Source organism: Macrotis lagotis, chromosome 7 (assembly GCF_037893015.1).
Source record: "Macrotis lagotis isolate mMagLag1 chromosome 7, bilby.v1.9.chrom.fasta, whole genome shotgun sequence".
NCBI classification, from domain to species: domain Eukaryota; kingdom Metazoa; phylum Chordata; class Mammalia; order Peramelemorphia; family Peramelidae; genus Macrotis; species Macrotis lagotis.
The window spans coordinates 104,557,904-104,563,903 of record NC_133664.1 but is presented as its reverse complement, the minus strand read 5'-3'; positions in this window follow the sequence as shown (position 1 = coordinate 104,563,903).

Sequence of the window (6,000 nt, the reverse complement as noted above, 5' to 3'; positions counted from 1 at the left end):
AAAAGTTATAAGTAAATTTATATGGCGAAATAAAAAGTCAAGAATTTCCAGGGATTCAATGAAAAAAGTGCAAAAAAGGTGGCTTACCCTTACCAGATCTAAATTTATATTATAAATCATCACTCATCAAAACTGTCTGGTATTGGATAAGAAATAGAGTGGTGGACCAGTGGAATAGACTAGGTGCAATAACAGGAAATGATTATAGTAATCTGCTGTTTGATAAACCCAAAGAGTCCAGCTATTGGGATAAAAAACTCTCTCTTCGATAAAAACTGCTGGGAAAATTGGAAGTTAGTATGGAAGAAACTTAGATTAGACCAACACCTCACATCTTATACCAAGATAAGATCTAAATGGATACAGGATTTAGACATAAAAAAATATTATAAGCAAACTAGAAAATCAGGGAGTAGTTTACCTGTCAGATCTATGGAAGGAAAGCAGTTTATGACCAAGGAAGAGATGGAGAACATCTTTAAAAACAAACTAGATAATTTTGATTACATTAAATTAAAAAGCTTTTGCACAGAAAAAACCACTACAACCAAGATCAAAAGAAATGTAGTAAATTGGGAAACAATTTTTGCAACTAGTATTTCTGACAAATATATACAGAGAACTAAGTCAAATTTTCAAAAAAAACAAGCCATTCCCCAGTTGACAAATGGTCAAAGGATATGCAAAGGCAATTTACAGCTGAGGAAATCAAAGCAATCCATAGTCATATGAAAAATTGCTCCAAATCATTACTTATTAGAGAAATGCAAATTAAAGCATCACTGAGGTACCACCTCACATCTCTCAGGCTGGCCAATATGACCAGAAAGGACAATGATCAATGTTGGAAGGGATGTGGGAAATCTGGGACACTAATACATTGTTGATAGAGCTTGAGAACTCATCCAACCTTTCTGGAGAGCAATTTGGAATTATGCCCAAAGGGCAACAAAAATGTGCATACCCTTTGATCCAGGAATACCACTACTGGGTCTATACCCTGAAGAGATTATGAAAAAGGGTAAAAACATCACTTGTACAAAAATATTTGTAGCAGCCCTGTTTGTAGTGGCAAAGAATTGGAAATTGAGGCAGCCAGGTGGCACAGTGGATAGAGCACCCGCTCTGGAGTCAGGAGTACCTGAGTTCAAATCTGACCTCAGACACTTAATAATTACCTAGCCATGTGGCTTTGGGCAAGTCACTTAACCCCATTTGCCTTGCAAAAACCTAAAAAAAAAAGAATTGGAAATTAAGTGAATGTCCTTCAGTTGGGGAATGGCTTAACACTATTGTTCTATTAAAAACCAGGAGGGATGGGTATTCAGGGAAGCCTGGAAGGACTTGCATGAACTGATGATGGTTGAGCAGCAACATGGGGGTGATGATCAACCTTGATGGACTTACTCATTCCATCAGTACAACAACCCAGGACAATTTGGGGCTATCTGCAATGGAGAACACCATCTGTATCCAGAGAAAGACTGAAAAAAAAGACTAAATTAGGAAAAAAACTGTCTTATTATGTAATTTTACTAACTCATACTTTACTTTTCTTCCTTAAAGATATGATTTCTCTGTCATCACATTCAACTGAGATCAATGTATATCATGGAAACAATGTAAAGACTAGCAGAATGCCTTCTGGGGGGGGAGCAAGATTAGGGGAAGAATTATAGAACTCAAAATAAATAAAATCTTTCTAAAAAAAACTTCATGTGCTTTCTAAACATTTCTGCTGGAGATAAGCACAGAAAGAATGACTTACTATTATTCATATACTTCAGTCAGTATTATTCATATGCTTCTCCAGTCTTCCTCAAGTATCAGATATTTTTGAGAACAATGACTCTGAAAGAACTTTCTGTGCTTCAGAGGTACATACTTGATGACTTAATGTTTGCACAATAACCTCAGGTCCACCCAGGTTACTCCAAGAACAAAAGTAATTTTTTCTTCACCAAATTAACACTTTTCTCTTTGATCATTTTAAAGTGCTTGCAACCTCTACCTTTTCAAATCTGAGTTTATTAGAAGTGGTCTGAGGAACAAGCAAATCATGAAGGTGCAAATAGGTGGACAGCATTTTGGAGGTCTGCCAGTTTTTAGCCAGAACTTCTTCATAAAAAGATGGAGATTCAAGCAAATGGATCTAATAATGTAGATCTAATAATGTTTTGCTCTTCATTCTCAAAGACCATCAGGGAAGTGATGCCATGACAAGCACACTAATTGGATTTGAATGAGGGGGTGCTGTGCTAAGCCCCCAGTCTCACCTTCTCCTCCAGTGTCACCTAAGATCCAGTGACCAGAGATATGAATCAGGATGAGTGGAAAATGGAATCAATACTAAGAGGAAAGATAAGTATGTGAATATAATAAGTTCATCAGTAAGCATTTATAAATAGCAAGTGATAATTGAATAAGATATTGTCTCTGTACACTGCTACTAAAGTTACAAATAAAATCTTTGGTTACTCTCCTCATTTACAATAACAATTTCATATGTTTCTGGCAAAGACTTCCTTCTTCATTTATTGTCTTCCTCAATAGAACCTGTTGTACTGAACCCCGCCATCATCACTACCATCCATTCTATTTCTCTCTCTCCCTCTCCCTCTCCCTCTCCCTCTCCCTCTCCCTATTTACCTGTTCCCACTAATATTATTTGCTGTAGGATTGTTTGAAGATGTCTCCTTCTTCTCATTCTCTGTTTAACTCTCTCAAGGTTTACAATAGGTTATCACCTGCTAATTTGCACCAGCTTTCACAGCACTAGAACTAAATGGGACATTGGAGACTACCTAGTCCAACCATTTTAATTTACAAATAAGGAAACTGAGGCTCATAGACATGAATTCTGGTTCATGACAAGAAGTAGTACTCCTTTTACTCTACTATGCTGCCTGTCTATCCCAGAAGTTTAGCAAGTATTGTCTTCTACTCTTAAAAATCACTAAATCATCTGCACTACACAAATAGTAAACTAATTCTAGTGACTTTAGTTTAAACTATTATGAGAAAATCGATTGCTTTTTGAGTTGACAAATCTATTTATTCCAGAATCTACAAAAATAATAATAGATTAGTAGTACTATTGCTTGCTATTTATAACCATTGTTATCTCTATTTTTAAAATGAGGACATTTGAGGTTCATTATCATGTTCAAAGGCAGGATTCAGACAGCCAGCAAGTCCTATACAATGTGTAAAAACTCCCCTCTTTCTCAAACAAGAACTTCTCATTAAAGAGTCCCATTATTTAAGGATTAAACCCTACAGTCATCTCCATCCCACAACTTGCCCTGCATGATTTAGATTTTTTATTTTTAAAATAATTTTTCTGTTTTTCTGCTTTTTTTAAATCTCTTTCTTTAGATCTCCAGGAATTCTTGTTGGGCTTGTTTCCAATCCGTACTTTCCTTTTATGTTTTTGCTTATAAATATTTGCATGAAGTTCTGTTCTTTTCTTCTGAGTTTGTGTCTTGAGCTTCCCTATCACTATAGTAACTTGTTATGATCAGGTTCTTTTTTTTACTGTTACTGTTTGTTCATTTTTACAGCCTATTTCTTTACTTTTAACTTTATGTTAGAATTGGGTTCTGTACAACTGGAAGTTAAAAGGCATTGTCAAGCTTCAGACTCTTGCATCCTTATGTTTTCACAAGTTCTGGGAGGTCTGTAAAGTTTTCAGGACTTCTAAGGCAGTGTGATTTAGGAAGAGGTGCAAATGCAAGCACTAGCACTCCTTTACACCTTGGAGCTGTGACCTAGAACTAGAGCCCCTACTCTGTCTCTGTCTTGGAATTGAGAATAGGGTCCCCTCTCCCTTATGACCATAAGCAATCCCCTCTACCCTGGAACTGTTACTCAGAGCTTGGTAACAGACAATAGAGTTGCCAAACATCACTGTGTCCTGAGCCCCTGTAACAGAAGGATTCCCTGCAATCTCTTTCTGACCAGTTGTCCCATGCTCTTTGCATGTCTGGACCATGAGAGTTCCTAGAGTTGTTGGTGCTACCACTGACATTGACATGGTCACTGTCTTTACAGTAGCCTCCAAGGCACTCAATTGGGGATGCTGTAGTACATGCTTCTGGCAAAGTTCTACTTAGTGTCACAGACCTCTCAGGCTGTAAAAATATTTTGCCTTACCTTTTCTTGGCTTTGTTGCTCTAGAATTAAATTTGGTGTGTTCTTCTGAAGTTTTTGGAAGAGAATGTTGGGAAAGTTCAGCTGAAATGTTCACTCTGCTCCACCATCTTGATTCTATTATCTATATTCAATTTATTGAAAAAATTAGGTGACATCTCACAGATGGCTACTCCTTGAATTCCACTATTTAAGAGCTCTGAGAACTAACAACACTTGTTATTTCCTGTCATGAAAAAATATCTCTCTACTCCTTGCTAACAGTAATTCTTTTATTGTTCCCTTGATCCCATCACCTACTTGTTTTATTACATATGTCTAGCAATGCTGCATCTTCCATCTATTCCTCTCAATTATTCTTTCCCAGGAACCTATAATTAAGTTAATCAGTTTAAATTGAATAGGCTTGGGCCAGCTAGGTGGCATAGTGGATAGAGAGAGCACCAACTCTGAAGGCAGGAGAACCTGAGTTCAAATTTGACCTCAGACACTTAATAATTACCTAGCTGTGTGACTTTGGACAACCCCTTTGCCTTGCAAAAAAAACTACATATATTATATATATATATATGTATATATATATATATACATATATATATATATAAAACACATATATTGAATAAGTTTTTAGTAAGTGCATACTTTCTGAAAGGCACACACACACACACACACACACACACACATACACACACACACTGATCCTACTACCAGAGTCTATATTCAACAATGGACAAAGAGAAAAGGAAATAAAGATTATTTGAGGAACATTAATAAATGATTGGAATGGGGAAGGTTTACTTTAGGATATGGCAAATGCGTTGAACTATGAAGAAATCACTAGAGTTCTGTTCTCAACATACACATTCCCTACATCACTAAGCTCAATTTGAATAACCTCAAATCATTTGTCTGATCCTTAAATTCTAGTCTCACCACAAGGGGGAGGCATTTCTCCTCATTTGATCTGAGTGGACCTTGAGTACCTAGTTTGCTTTTTTCTTCTACTAAAGAAATAGCCTCAAGGACCACATCCCGTTCATTTTCTATTTCTCTTGACTGATGACATAGAAACATAGAGCTATGACCAAGGTAGATAAATAATGTTAAAGGTTCACCACAACAAGTAGTCTGGGTCTTTTTTCTTTTATTTTGTGGGTGTTCCCCCTTTTTCCTGAACAGTCCCCAGTATCTTTTTTATTTCCTAGTAGCTTGATAATCCATAGTAGTAAGAATAATTGGCAGTATTTATACAGTATTTTAAGATCTGCAAATATCTTATAAATATATCACATTTTTATTCTCACAGTGACCCTGGGAGAGAGGGCTATACTATTATTTATTATTCCCATTTAATAATGAAATGAGGACACTAAGGTACAGAGAGGTTTCGTGACTTGAACAGGTTACTCAACCACTAAATATTGAAAGTCAATTTTGAATTGGGATTTTTCTGACTCCAGGTTCAGTCCTTTATCCAATTGCACCATCTAGCTGCCTGTCATGAGCTCAGATCATGGTTTCTTCCAGAGGTAGTCAAATTCAGGAACAAAAGTTACATCCTTTTCCAGAATAATAAGAGGGAGAGAAAAAAAGACCTAGGAAGTAACTAAGTGAGAAAATCAGTAACAATTTCATGACATTTCCTTTAAAGGTTAAGAAAAAAACTTCTTTAGAATAGGGGCCACTATATAGCAAAAGAATAACTAAAACAATTACTATTCATGTATAATCCCAATTATCATTTTCACATCCCAGATGCCTAGGAATTGGGGGGAGAGAAGGGAATATGACTCAGATCTAGTCTTCTAATGGAATAATACAAATCAAGGAAAGGACTAGGAATCTAGG